Genomic DNA, 13300 nt, shown 5'->3' with positions numbered 1-13300 from the left:
TAGAGCACTAAATATAGATAAAAAATAACTAATTGCACATCTTGCCTCTAATTTACGAGATAAATCTTTTGAGCCTAATTAGTCTATAGTTGTACACTAATTATTAAATACAAACGAAAATGCGACATTGTCAAAATAAAAAAAATGAATCTATGGCTAAATGGAGGAGGTTCGATCGGCATCCTACTACCAAGTTTTTTTTACTGTGAAGGGGCCTCAATTTCATTTTCGACCCTTCAATTTGGAATCCACATCCCGTTTGGATACACAATGGAACCTTGCCATCTCTTTCTTATATATTTAATTCTCTTTACATATGTGTTTAGACCTTAGAGTCATGTTCCACGAGAAAACGGGAATATAGAACAAGAATGAGAACTTGGGATGTTATTTTATAACATAGAATGATACGAACATAAATATTCTCAATATCGGAACGTGGATGATCATAGAATGTGGAATACGAGAACGTAAAACATGGCCCAAACAGTTTGTCAAATAACTTTTCATCTATAATTTTTTTAGTAAAATGAGAAAAAATCATCTCCAACAGTTTGGCATCCCAATTCCCTATATCTCCCTGTCTAGCGTGTAAATATACGCGCGGACTCTGCGCTTGGCATCGGTTTTTCTCCTCGTGCTTAGCTAGGCTCTTCGTTTGCTTAGCAGGGCTATTCGTTTCGTTAGCAGGTTTTTACATTTTTAAAATGAAATTTGTCAAACTATTGGAAATAATTTTTTTCTTTACATATTATTTTAGGAGTTGTTAAATAATAAAATCTGGAAAACGATTTTGCCAAACAGTTGGAGATGTTTGGAAACGGCAATTGAATTCCTCTTTTAATTACCGCATATGCCGCATTTTTCGCCACCCGGCACCCGATCGGATCCGTAGCTCCAGCCTCCAGCCAGCGAGCTCATTGCCTCCCTGCCTCCTTGGTATCCCGATGCCTTGTTTAGTTAAAAAAAAATTTAGAAAATAGATATTGTAGCACTTTCAATTGTATTTGATAAATATTGTCCAATCATGAACTAGGCAAACTGTGTAATTAATTATTTTTTTAATTTATATTTAATGCTCTATGCATATGCCACAAAATTCAATATAATATAGAATCTGAAAATTTTGCAAAATTTGTAAAAAAAAAACTAAACTAGGCCCAAGTTGAATGTGCCTCACTCATGATTATTATTGGGCCTCACCTACTTGGGCCTTTGACACATGCTTGCTGCTATCTGCTACTACTGGATCTCCTAACAAAAAGTTGCTACTACGGGAGATCTAAAAAAAGCTATTGAGAAAGGAAGGTATGCTATACTGCTACACTCTGAGCTTCTTTTTTGTTATTGTTTATATATTTGATTTGCTCTTTTGTTTGTGATAACACAATATTTTATAAAAAAAAATCCAATTATTGTTATTGCCATCATGTGCACGTGCAATTTTTACTTGTACTCTCTCTGTCCCATAGAAAGTGTTATTCTCACTTCTCGAGAAATCAAATATTTATAACTTTTGCCAATTATATAAAAAATAATATTTTTAGTATATAATTAGCCGTTAGATAGATCGAGAGATACAGATATTATTAATATTTTCTATATATCTAGTTAAACTTAAAATTTTTGACTAGCACGAATTTCATAGTGCTTTTTTTGTGAGACGAAGGGACTAACGATCTATGCACTTCTTGTATCAACCAAATTATATCACTACTATTGTGCATGTATTTATGGCTTCTATATATGGATTATAGCTCTATCTAGTAGCAACCAATCTACTTTACGTTGGTGCATATCTATCATGTACATTTCTTTCTATTTTGTTGAGTAGCACACTTCAAAGGTTACATGCGTCATTGTTTCTAGTTTAATTCACTATATTTTATTGTCATTGACGTGTGTATTAGATCGTATTATAGTTCCCGATATCTCGAAATTTCTGTCTGTTTTCCCAACAAGCATTCCTGATTCCATTTCCGTTTCCATGAAGAAATATGAAATAAAAAAATGGTTAGATGGTTTTCTCGACTGTCCCCTATTGTTTTCATCCCTACAACTACACACGGACTAGAAGATTACACCCCTTAAGCTATATATCACTGGACCGATATGTCGCATTTTCCTATGAAAGAAACAGATGTGTCCTAAATTGAGGTGAGATAAAGAGTAGGCCTGGTGAATTTGGGTCTATTAGAAACTTATCCCAAGGTTTTACTTTGACATCACTAGAAAAAAACACATGTGTAAACTAATTAACTAGCATGATGTAGTCCTTAGAGTTTTTTTTTCAAAAGTGGTCTCTGCCTACCCAAACTAACAATGAGTTTTGCAACTTAAAGTTAATTCTATCAACTATCATATGCTAATTTAGAAAAGGTAAAGGCCACACAAAAGAAGCACAAAAATAAGTTTAAATATGATAAGAGCAAGTCAAGAGAGGGTAAACTCCTAGAGAACAGGATATCTCATAGTATCAGTTGACAAACTGCAACCCTTAGTTCATGCTAGAGCTCAACCAATGTACGCTTCGGTTATGAAGCCTTCCCCCTAGTCATGACATTGAGCTTACCATAAAATATTTCCACAACCAAGGCAAATGATGCAAGCCACAAATGCTCACCATTGCCACCTGACTTTCCCACACACTCTGGCATCATCCACTATGGAGCTTCTCCACGAAGAAAGGGGTCTCCTTGTCCTCTGCACACCAAGTCACCATCACTCCACACCAAACTCAGAAAGTTGATGTCGCCCCAAAAAACACCAAGACCTCAAGTGCTCTGACACACCAAGCTTACTAGGGTACAACTAATCAAGCTCTCAATCTCTAATAGGGCTTAACTCACACATAGATGAACCCTAACTTCTATCATGTGCCTTGGATAATCAATATGCATTTGAGAGGGTAGATGGAGTGTATAATCACCTGGTCTACCTTCTAGTAGCCTTGGGCACTCCATCAACATTAGAGCAACTCTAGCAAGGATCCTAAACAGGGCCTATTCACAATTTGAGGGATGAGAGGAAAAACAATAGGTCCCTATTCAAATCCTCAAATTGCAGAGATCCTCAAAAACTCCCATGGGGAGCCCTGAATCTGCTGGTGTACCCCGAGCCCCCATGGTCGTTGATTGGTCAGTCTCTCAGGATTGATTGTTATTAGATTGCTAGGCTTTTTATTGTAGATTGCATGACTCGATGTAAAGATCTTGAATTGATAAAATTATTCCATCATCAAGGGGAAAAATCTCAACTATCATGGGAAAGAAAAGTGTGACTGCTCAATAATACCATAACAAGCCCCACTTTGGTTGGTGAAAATTAGTTTTTCTATGGGGGAAGTTGTTCTCTTATAAGAGTATAAGTATATTGGTATAACTTCAGCATAAATTATATATGGCATATGCCGACAGAATCTTCCCTTATATTTCTTCATCTTATTGTAACATAAAAAAATAGGTGTGGGTAACAACATGTCAGTACCTGTAGCTATTTGCGTTAAAGAAAACCAGCAGATTCTCTTTCTACACAAGCTGGCCATCCGTGCATAATATTCCAATCATTGACGCGCCACTCACACTAACCGAGATTAAACAATTCCATCCGCTCTGCAAGATTATTTATGGCACTGTAATCACTGTCTGACAGTTGAAAGAACGAATGGAACCTTCTGAGCTCTGAGCAAGCCACGCTTTCATCATTCGCCACACGCTTTTAGTCTAGTCAGAAGAATAATATTGAGGTAGTAGCAGCTAGTAGATTACATTAGATTAATTAATCGCCGTTTGACAGCAGAGGATGAGCAGCACGACTTTGCTGTCTCCTCACCAAAAGCACACCTCCATTTGCACATTCCTGCCCTACTGACTACTGCTGCATTTGCGTCCTTCAGATCTGTCTATACATGCGACATGCTGGAGAACAAATGCACAGTTGCTCAAGCTTATGGAGAGGAGGATATATATGGATCACATGTTTGTTTGGGGTGATAGATGCAGCAAAGCATGTGGCAACACATGTGCGCGCAGTCGTCCTCTCTCAAGCTTTAACCGGGGGAAAGGAAATCGACAGAGCAGCTTTGCTTCGGGGTGCCTTGCTTCCAGGCGTGCTTCAGGGTCCACTACAGCCTGTGTGCCACTGCCATTGTTCTGAAAAAAAAAAATCCAGCCTCAGAATGAGCACCGGATTATTGGATAAGTTTTTGGAGTTTAAGAATTAATTCAGATCAGTACTGAACAATAATTAATATGGATGGACTATAAACAGTTATTTTGTACAATGTGAGTTTGTGGAGTTTCTCCTTTATAGCTTGGTGACCTGAATGTGATGGGGGGTCGTACTGCTCATGCTCATCTCGGGATCAGTACCATCTTCTAGTAATGCTTTGGATCTGAATCTGATAAATAGTTGTGTGTACGTACCAGATGAGAGGTCCAAGAACAACTTAATGTTTGTTTTTTTTAATAAAGAAAAGAAACGATCGAAGAATTGGCTCTCTTTGCTAGTGGTTACCACTAGGGATGGGCGGATGGCATAAGAAAACCTGCTTAGTTCATAGTGCAGGTTGAATGTCACCATCTTCCAAAGCAACATTATATATAGTATTACAGGACTACTATTAAGAACAGCGTATTATATAGTAGTAGTAGTCCACACTCTGATGATTGAGGAGCTAGAGACTAGAGAGGATTTGCGATAAGGGCAAAGTGTCGGCAGTCCTTGTGAGAGAGCGTGTGGCTGTAGACAGAGCGGCTACTTGTCCGGTGAATACTTTGCAAACACCTAATGCCCTCTCCATCTCGCCAGTGCATATGAGATTAGTGAGTCTTGACAGTCTAACTGACACCGTCTGTGTCCAGCTATCAGGAGGGGGGCAGAACTACAGGGACGGCGACTGAACAATCAGAAACAGAGCTACAATTTCGTCTAATAAGTTGTTCCTATTTCAATTTCCCCACCAACAACTAGACACTCAACACACATGGTAGCAACGACACTAGGATTCCCTAGCTAGCACGGCCGCTATGAAATGTGGGATTTTTTTTTCTTTCTAAATTTTGTGTTTCTTCAGTAAAAGAAATTGATTCCTATAAATTTTGTGTACAATTGTATGAAAATATCTGCGTTTCAAAGAGGCTCTAGACATGACGAAATATATATATATGCTTATAATTGGTGATGATAACATATATAGATATAATACTATATGATTAGAAGTAGCAAGGGCCGCACCGAAAACAGATTAAATTAAATGCGCGGTAGTGTACTAGCAAAAAGCAATTATTCTTCTTCTATATATTCAGCTGCAACTAGAATATATAAACAAGGCTAGCTGAACTTGAAGGCAGCGAGCGATATCATCTCAGCTACCGTTCGTTTTAATGCACGAGCAAAGTCAAGCAGAGTGGAAAATAAAATCAGGGATTATTTGGCCACAACCTGATGAACCCCCTCCATAATTCGTCGCACCAATCGCGCACTGTAGCAGCGTGCGATGATGTACACGTAACAGTTTGGCCCAGTCATCAGTCTATAGCCGGTTGGTCGGGGGATCACATCGTGCAAACATTTTTTAAAATTGCAAGGAAAACAGGGCCCGTTGCAAATGCAATTAGCTAACCCAACCCATGTTGCTGTCACGGGACCGCAGCACGCAGGTGCCTCTCCGCCTGCCGTCCATATAGAGGTCTGGTTTAGTTGAGAAAAAGTTTTTGAATCTTGATATAGTATTTTTATTTTTATTTTGACAATTATTATTTAACTATGAATTAAATAGGCTCAAAAAATTCGTCTCGTAAAATACAGTCAAACTATACAATTAGTTTTTATTTTCGTCTATATTTAGTGTTTCATACATGTGTCGAAAGATTCGATGTGATAAGGAATCTTGAAAAGTTTTTGAATTTTGAAGTGAACTAAACAAGGCTATATGCATGTGTCAGAAGATTCGATGTGATAGGGAATCTTGAAAAGTTTTTTAATTTTGGAGTGGACTAAACAAGGCCATAATTTCTATCTCCTCGGTCGCTCACATCTCTCTGATAAGATTGCTTAACTACGGGTTAATCTTTCACATTTTAGAGAGAGAGAGATGTTAATTACTTACATTAGTTCCAACCGTTGAGTCGATCTGTCTGTCACGATTAGTTATTTATCGCTGGTGCGTTATGACATGCATTACGTATTTGTGTTGGTACTCTATGATCGATATAGTAACTAGGACACTTGTCTTTTTCTGACACTAAATATATAATTGAGTGTATGTAATCTTCAACAGTTAGCCGTTAGGACGTTCTATCATAATGCAAGTCACAGACCTGCTCTGCTCAAATTGAGGAGCTTGAATTCTAGGGTTTTGTCAGGATCTCTTGGCATAAAGACCATTTACTTCGGCCTTGTTCAGTTCTCAAAATTTGGGGTTTTTGACACTATAGCACTTTTGTTTTTATTTGACAAATATTATCTAATTATGAACTAACTAAGTTCAAAAGATTTATATCGCAATTTACAGGCAAATTATGCAATTAGTTTTTGTTTTTTTATATTTAATGTTCTATACATGTGTCGTAAGATTCAACGGGGAATCTTTAAATTTTTTCAAAACTAAACAAGGTCTTCATAAAAAAAAGACAAATCGAGGAGCTTTATCGATCTTTAATTTTCTTATTATCGTAAGAAGAGAAGAAGGGGAAAAAGGTTTAATTTAATTAGTGAAGAAACCCAACGACATGAAACATGGCCTTGTTTAGTTCACCCAAAAACCAAAAAGTTTTCAAGATTTTCTGTCACATCAAATCTTTCGGCACATGCATGAAGCATTAAATATAGGTGAAAATAAAAACTAATTACACAGTTTAACTGTAAATCGCGAAACGAATCTTTTGATCCTAGTTAGTCTATGATTGAACAATATTTACCACAAACAAAAGAAAGTACTACAGTAGCGAAATCCAAAATCTTTTCGCATCTAAACAAGGCCATGGTAATAAAGAAAAACTTGCCCGTGCACGCACGTCTTCCTCATGCCCGCGCGTTGAATATTAACCTGTGTCCACATATATAAATATATAACCCACCTAATAATAATTTGGGTCACCATCCTAGTACGTTACGTGGGTGAAAATATTATCGTCGACTAATGAAAGCCGATTAGTAGTTGTAGTTTGTACAGTAGTCGTTAGCTGGCGCGGATCGATCGATCAATTAGCTAGGTTCAGTTAGGGTTTGTTGCCTTGCGTGCGGACGTGGCGCACGCTGCCCACGAAAACGAAGAAGGGATCAACACGAGGGACCCTTCACCTACCGCCCGTTTTGTCATGATATCGATCAGCATCAGCTCTCGAGGGCCGGGGCCGGCCTTTAGCATCATAGTGGCGAAGTCAGAAGCTTTTAGAAATCTGAACAATTTTACTAACAAAATATTTAACTATAAAATTACAAAAAACTTATATGAATAAAGAAAATTTTCTTTTAATTTTTGGCGAGGAGCCCGGCCGGCCGTCCGGGGTGGCCGGACGGTGGCTCCCCAAGTGGAAAACACGAACGTGATTCATGTTTTCGTTTCTACGTTTTAGAAAACATCTACGTTCCGAAAATACGAATAGTTGTGTTTCCACGTTAGATATGTAAGTTTTTTGTTTTAATTTTCGTTTCTAAAAACAGGGACGGAAACATGGATGCTATGGACCGACCGGCAGAGCCACCGCCTGTTGGTGTTGGTCGTTCGTGCGTTCCTCTCATCGCACTCCTCCTCCCCCCGGCCGTCGTCAATCCGTCATCATCATCATGGACGACGATGGATCCCGGCCGGCCGGCCTCGATCTCTACCTGCCGACTTGCGTCGCTCGTGAGACATCCATCGATGACCACGGCGGTTACGTTGCTAATGATATGATTCCGGGTAGTAACCACCGGCCACACACTGTTTTTCTTTTCTTTTCTTTTCTTTCTGGAGGGGGAGGTAGTGGGAGTGGGAGTGAGCTGTGCTAGGCTCTCGGGGCATGCATGTGTCGCTCGCGTGTGCAGCTGGGTTGTTGCGTGGTGGTTACATGACTGCACTGCATGCCCGACTCAACTGACCGACCGACACTTTACGTATATCTTTCCGGTTGTTTCTCAATTCTGCAGCCATCATTTGGGCAAGCTAGCTAGGCCACTCATCTGGCCTGGCCTATCTATATATGCAAGCATCTACCACTTGTTCTCCATATATAGGAGGATAACCCTGCTACTAATACTAAAACTAATAATTCCAGTGTAGGTGTGGGCTGTGGCTAAACAAAACTTATATTTATTTGCTGCTGCACTTTTGTTGTTGCTGCTGTTGTTGTTGTTGTTGTTGTTGTTGTTGTTGTGTGTGTTAGCTCAAGTACCACACCATCGTTGAATCACACACTGCAGCCCTCGTACGTGCTTAGCATTTGCCGTACGTGTGGCATTCATTAATATTATTTTCCTACTACCAAAGAAAATTAATTAGCGAGGGGAAACAAAGAGAGGATAAATCTGAACGTGTCCTTATTGCAAATATTCTCTCCCTCCATAGGATACTGCATGCATGTACTATACTATTATGGAACTGGTTTCCTAGTACATGGAATGTAGGGTTGGGCTCAATAATGATGATGCATTTGGAATGCTAGCTTGCGGTGGAGTTTTGATTTTTGACTATAGAATTATAATAATAAATAGTTCTACATCTATTTTGATCAGAAGAGTTACTAGTGCTGTAAAACATTAATAAATCTTGGATACATTAGACATCAACCAACATTTCGAAAGAAATAGAAAACTCAATGAACGATGATACCCCGTTGTCATGGTATTTTTCAACACTAGCGTTTACTACTACTTTTCCCATGTTCGTCACTTGCATGAATAATTAAGATTCAGTTATTAGTTGCTACTCTATGTTTGTTGTCAAAGTTTTTTTTTTACATTCTACAACATGGTAATTAAGGTAGCAAATATTTGGTGCAAAAGTGAGAACTGGAAAAACGTTAAACTTTTTTAGATGAACAAAAATAAATATTAAGGAATGGATTTCAAAGCTCGTGTCCTTATTTTTATTGATTTTTTTCTAATGACTACTATCATATCTCGCATTCGACACTACAGCCTAATAATTATTTTTAATATGAATCTTCGGTCAACTATGAACATTTCGCATGAAGTAGATATGAGATGCTAGTGGTATATACTCTCTTCGTTCCAAAATAATTGTCGTTTGCGCTTCTCGAAAAATAATTTTGACACAATATATATAAAAAATTATTAATATTTATGATACATAATTGGTATCATTAGAAAAATCTTTGAATCTAGTATTTTAATAAATTTATTTAGAGATACAAATGTGACACGTATTTTCTATAAGTCAAATCAAATTTGTGACACAATAAGAAGACGGGGCAGAGAGAGTATTATTCTACTTAGGGCACCCGCAATAATTTGCTTTAACATGCCACATCAGTGCCAAATCATCATCTATGGATAGTGCAAAAAAAACACATTCAACGGGCTTACTTCACACTCTGTCCAAAAGTAATAGTATTAGGCCCTGTTTGTTTTGCTTAAGTAAACTTTAACTCTAGTCGTATCGAATGTTTTGACACACGTATGGAGTACTAACTACAGATTATTTATAAAACTAAAAACACAGTTAGAGAGTAATTTATAAAACAAATCTTTTGAATCTAGTTAGTCTATGATTAAACACTATTTGTCAAATAAAACAAAAAATCTACAATACATATTAAGGTCCCGTTTGGTTCCTCTTGCTAAATTTTAACTAGCTAAAATTATTTTAGCTACTCTTGAATGACTAATGAAACTAAACTATTTTAGCTCCTTTTAGTCAATGTGTTTGGAACTTTAGCTATACTAAAGTGACTAAAGTTTAGCTAGCTAAAATTTAGCAAAAGAAACCAAACATAGCTTACTTTAACACCTCTAACCGAACAACTCTCACACAACAAAAAGATATACACGGTAGAGAGAGAGCATTTATGCCAATGGGCCCCGCTTGATGTTGAAATAGTATGTGCTATTGGCTCGCTCGGGCTCTAACGCTAATTTCTTATCTCTTCTATTTTTTTCCTATGTGTACTCCTATCGGCAGCCCATGCTACGGCTGTCCTCGGGGTATTAAAGTTTAACGAGTATTGTAACATTTTCATTTTATTTGGCAATGAGTTCAATCATTGACTAATTAAACTTTTAAAAAAATCATCTCGCAAACTATTCTCTAGTTGTATTTTTAATTTCATAAATAGTCCATATTTAATGTTTTATTGACATATTTAAACGTTCAATATGATAGGTGGTAAAGCTTACCGCCTCCAACCAAACAAGGCCTTAGATATGGTGCATATCTTGGTGCTAGTGCTAGCTACTATTTTGTCCACTGTTTGCCACCGTGGCCTACTAATATCCCTCAAAATATGCCACAGGGCATAGATCAAGAATAAAATAACCGAGTTAGTAGTTTATAACCCAATTAGTGGTAAGAGTTACAAATATTTGACTATAACATTATAATGTCACATCTATATATATGGAGTAGAGTTTAGTAGTGGTGAAACATTAACTCTTGGTAGCACTCAACATTTTGAAAAATATATAAATTTCAATGATTTTTTTGCGATTATAATTAAATTTCAATGAATAATGGATGCCAATAATAACCTTAATAATTAGCTGTCATGGTATTTTCAACGTTTGTGCTTACTGCTTACTACTAGTTATCCATGTTCGTTACTATGGCTTGTTTTGACAGAAGCCTTCTAGGCAATACCGGCAACATATCCTAGCTCTAGGTGTTCAAAATCGAATTTCACGCTTCCACCTTAACAACCCATACAAAACAAGCAATATTTTTCTAGTATATCAGGGCACTCTCAATGCTAGAAATTACATGTAGTTTCTATACGTATTAATTTTTATAGACACTATATATAGAAACTATGACGACCCCAATGGATAGTTTCTATAGAATATTTTTTTACCCAATCACATTCATTCTTTCTCCATTCTTAACCAATCATATCACTTCATGTCTTGGATTTTGTGTAGATATGGTTTCTAAGGCCTTATTTAGTTCGTAAAAATTTTTGGATTTCGACACTGTAGCACTTTCGTTTTTATTGACAAACATTGTCCAATCATGGAGTAATTAGGCTTAAAAGATTCGTCTCGTGATTTACAGATGAGCTGTGCAATTAGTTTTTGTTTTCATGTATATTTAACGCACCATGCATGTGCCGCAAGATTAGATGTAATAGAAAATCTTGAAAATTTTTAGAAACTAAACAAGGCCTAACTTAGAACCAGTTTTTATGATTTTTGCTCTCTCTCTTCAATAACTCTCTTGCCACATCAGCAAAAATACTTAGATGACACTATAATTAATGTCTATAGAAACCACGATGGTTTCTATATTGGGAGTGCCCTCAGGGCATGTAAGACTCTATCACAGAGTCCAAGACAATTAATTACATTTTATTTATATTTTTTTTGCTGATGTGGCAACATATTTATTGAAGAAAGAGTTAGAAAAAAATAAGACTCCAAGTCTTATTTAGGGCACTCACAATGCAAGACTCTATCATAGAGTTTAAGACAATTAATTACATATTATTTATGGTATTTTGTTGATGTGGCAGCATATTTATTGAAGAAAGATGTAGAAAAAAATAAGACTCCAAGTCTTATTTAGACTCTAAGTCCATATTGTTTGAGGTAATAAATAATATTAGACTATATGATAGAGTCTGCACCGTGAGTGCCCTTATTAAGATTGAGCTATTAGCTTCTACATTAGGTTGGTGGTCAAAGTTTTGGACAATTAAGTACGACATGGGAATTTGGTGCACAGTGAAAAGGCAAAAAATGAGATGCCCATATACTTATTCTTTTTGTTCTTTTTTCTTGATGACTACTATTTTATATCACATTCCTCACTACTTTATAACAATATTTTAGATAATCTTTAATCAACAATGAACAACTCGCAAGAAAGAGAGTGGTTTATTGTTCTCCTCTCGGAATCAATAAAATTGAGTTAGTATTGTCCAGGTTAGCAGTATTTTTTTTTGAGACGGTTAGCAGTAAAAGTTTTTAACATTTGACTGTAGCCTTAATTTCCTCGGTTGTGGTATTTTTCAGCCTAGTGCTGATGCTGTTTTGCTCCATGTTCATCACTGCAAACAGAGTGATGTTTTTCTAGTAGCATATGTCAATGAGGTCGTATAGGGCATAAATAATTAAGATTATGGCCCTGTTCGCTTGAACTCATTTGTCGAATCTGCCAGTCATTCAATTTATAACAAATTAGTAAACAATATTTTTTGTCATGATTTTTCATTTGAAGCGAAAAGACTCTATATTTCTAGTTTCTACTCTAGATTAATGGTGAAAAAAAATCATATTTAACTACAACATAGTAATATAAGTATATAACATCTATTTGGTGCTGAATTAGAGATAGTAAAATATTAAATTAAATTATAAATCAATAATGAAGATGTCTCAAGGAATATATATCACAATTAATATGGAACGCTCATGTCCTTATTTTTCTCCTTCATCTTTTGATTTTTAGCGACTATTATTGTGTCTCAGGTTCAAGATGAATATAGGATGGTGATAAATTGTTTCTAGATATAAATTTTATATCAACAATGATCAATGAATAATTCTTGAGGATCAAATATCTTATTCTCACATTACCGTTGTCCCTGGTCGTCATTATATCTTCGCGCTACCGCTGACTACTATTTTGTCGGCATTCGTCATGGTAGCTAAATAGTACCCCTCTAGATATATTTCATTACGAATCAAAAAAGATCTTCTTAGTAATACAGTAAGTATTAATAAACTCCTCGTATTAATTTTCACAAAACGGGTTTCCTCTATAACTATGAACCCAAAATAAGATGGTTAAAACTCATTGGATGGGCATCCATGGCATATGGCTCCCTTGAGGCCGTGAGACGCATCCATGGCATGTTCACCGGATTCACCTCGTGGTGTCGTTTCAGTCCTTTGATGATGTGCCTTGGCCACCTGTGATTTTGCTCCATAAAAACACCTGCGATTTTTGACGCGGCAAAAACTTTTGGTAGCCCTTTCCATCCCAAAATTACCTCCCAATTGTTTCAACGCTAGTAGTTGGCGCGGCCCTTTCCTTGGCCGTCTTTTCTTTTTCTTTTCGACGCCCCCTTTTTCTGCGCCCACCGACACTCCTCCTCTCCTTCTCGGCTTCTCCCCCAATTTTTCTTTAAAAATCCCCCGCTCG

This window comes from Sorghum bicolor, chromosome 2 (genome assembly GCF_000003195.3).
Source record: "Sorghum bicolor cultivar BTx623 chromosome 2, Sorghum_bicolor_NCBIv3, whole genome shotgun sequence".
NCBI classification, from domain to species: domain Eukaryota; kingdom Viridiplantae; phylum Streptophyta; class Magnoliopsida; order Poales; family Poaceae; genus Sorghum; species Sorghum bicolor.
Note: the sequence above shows the minus strand (reverse complement) of the source record.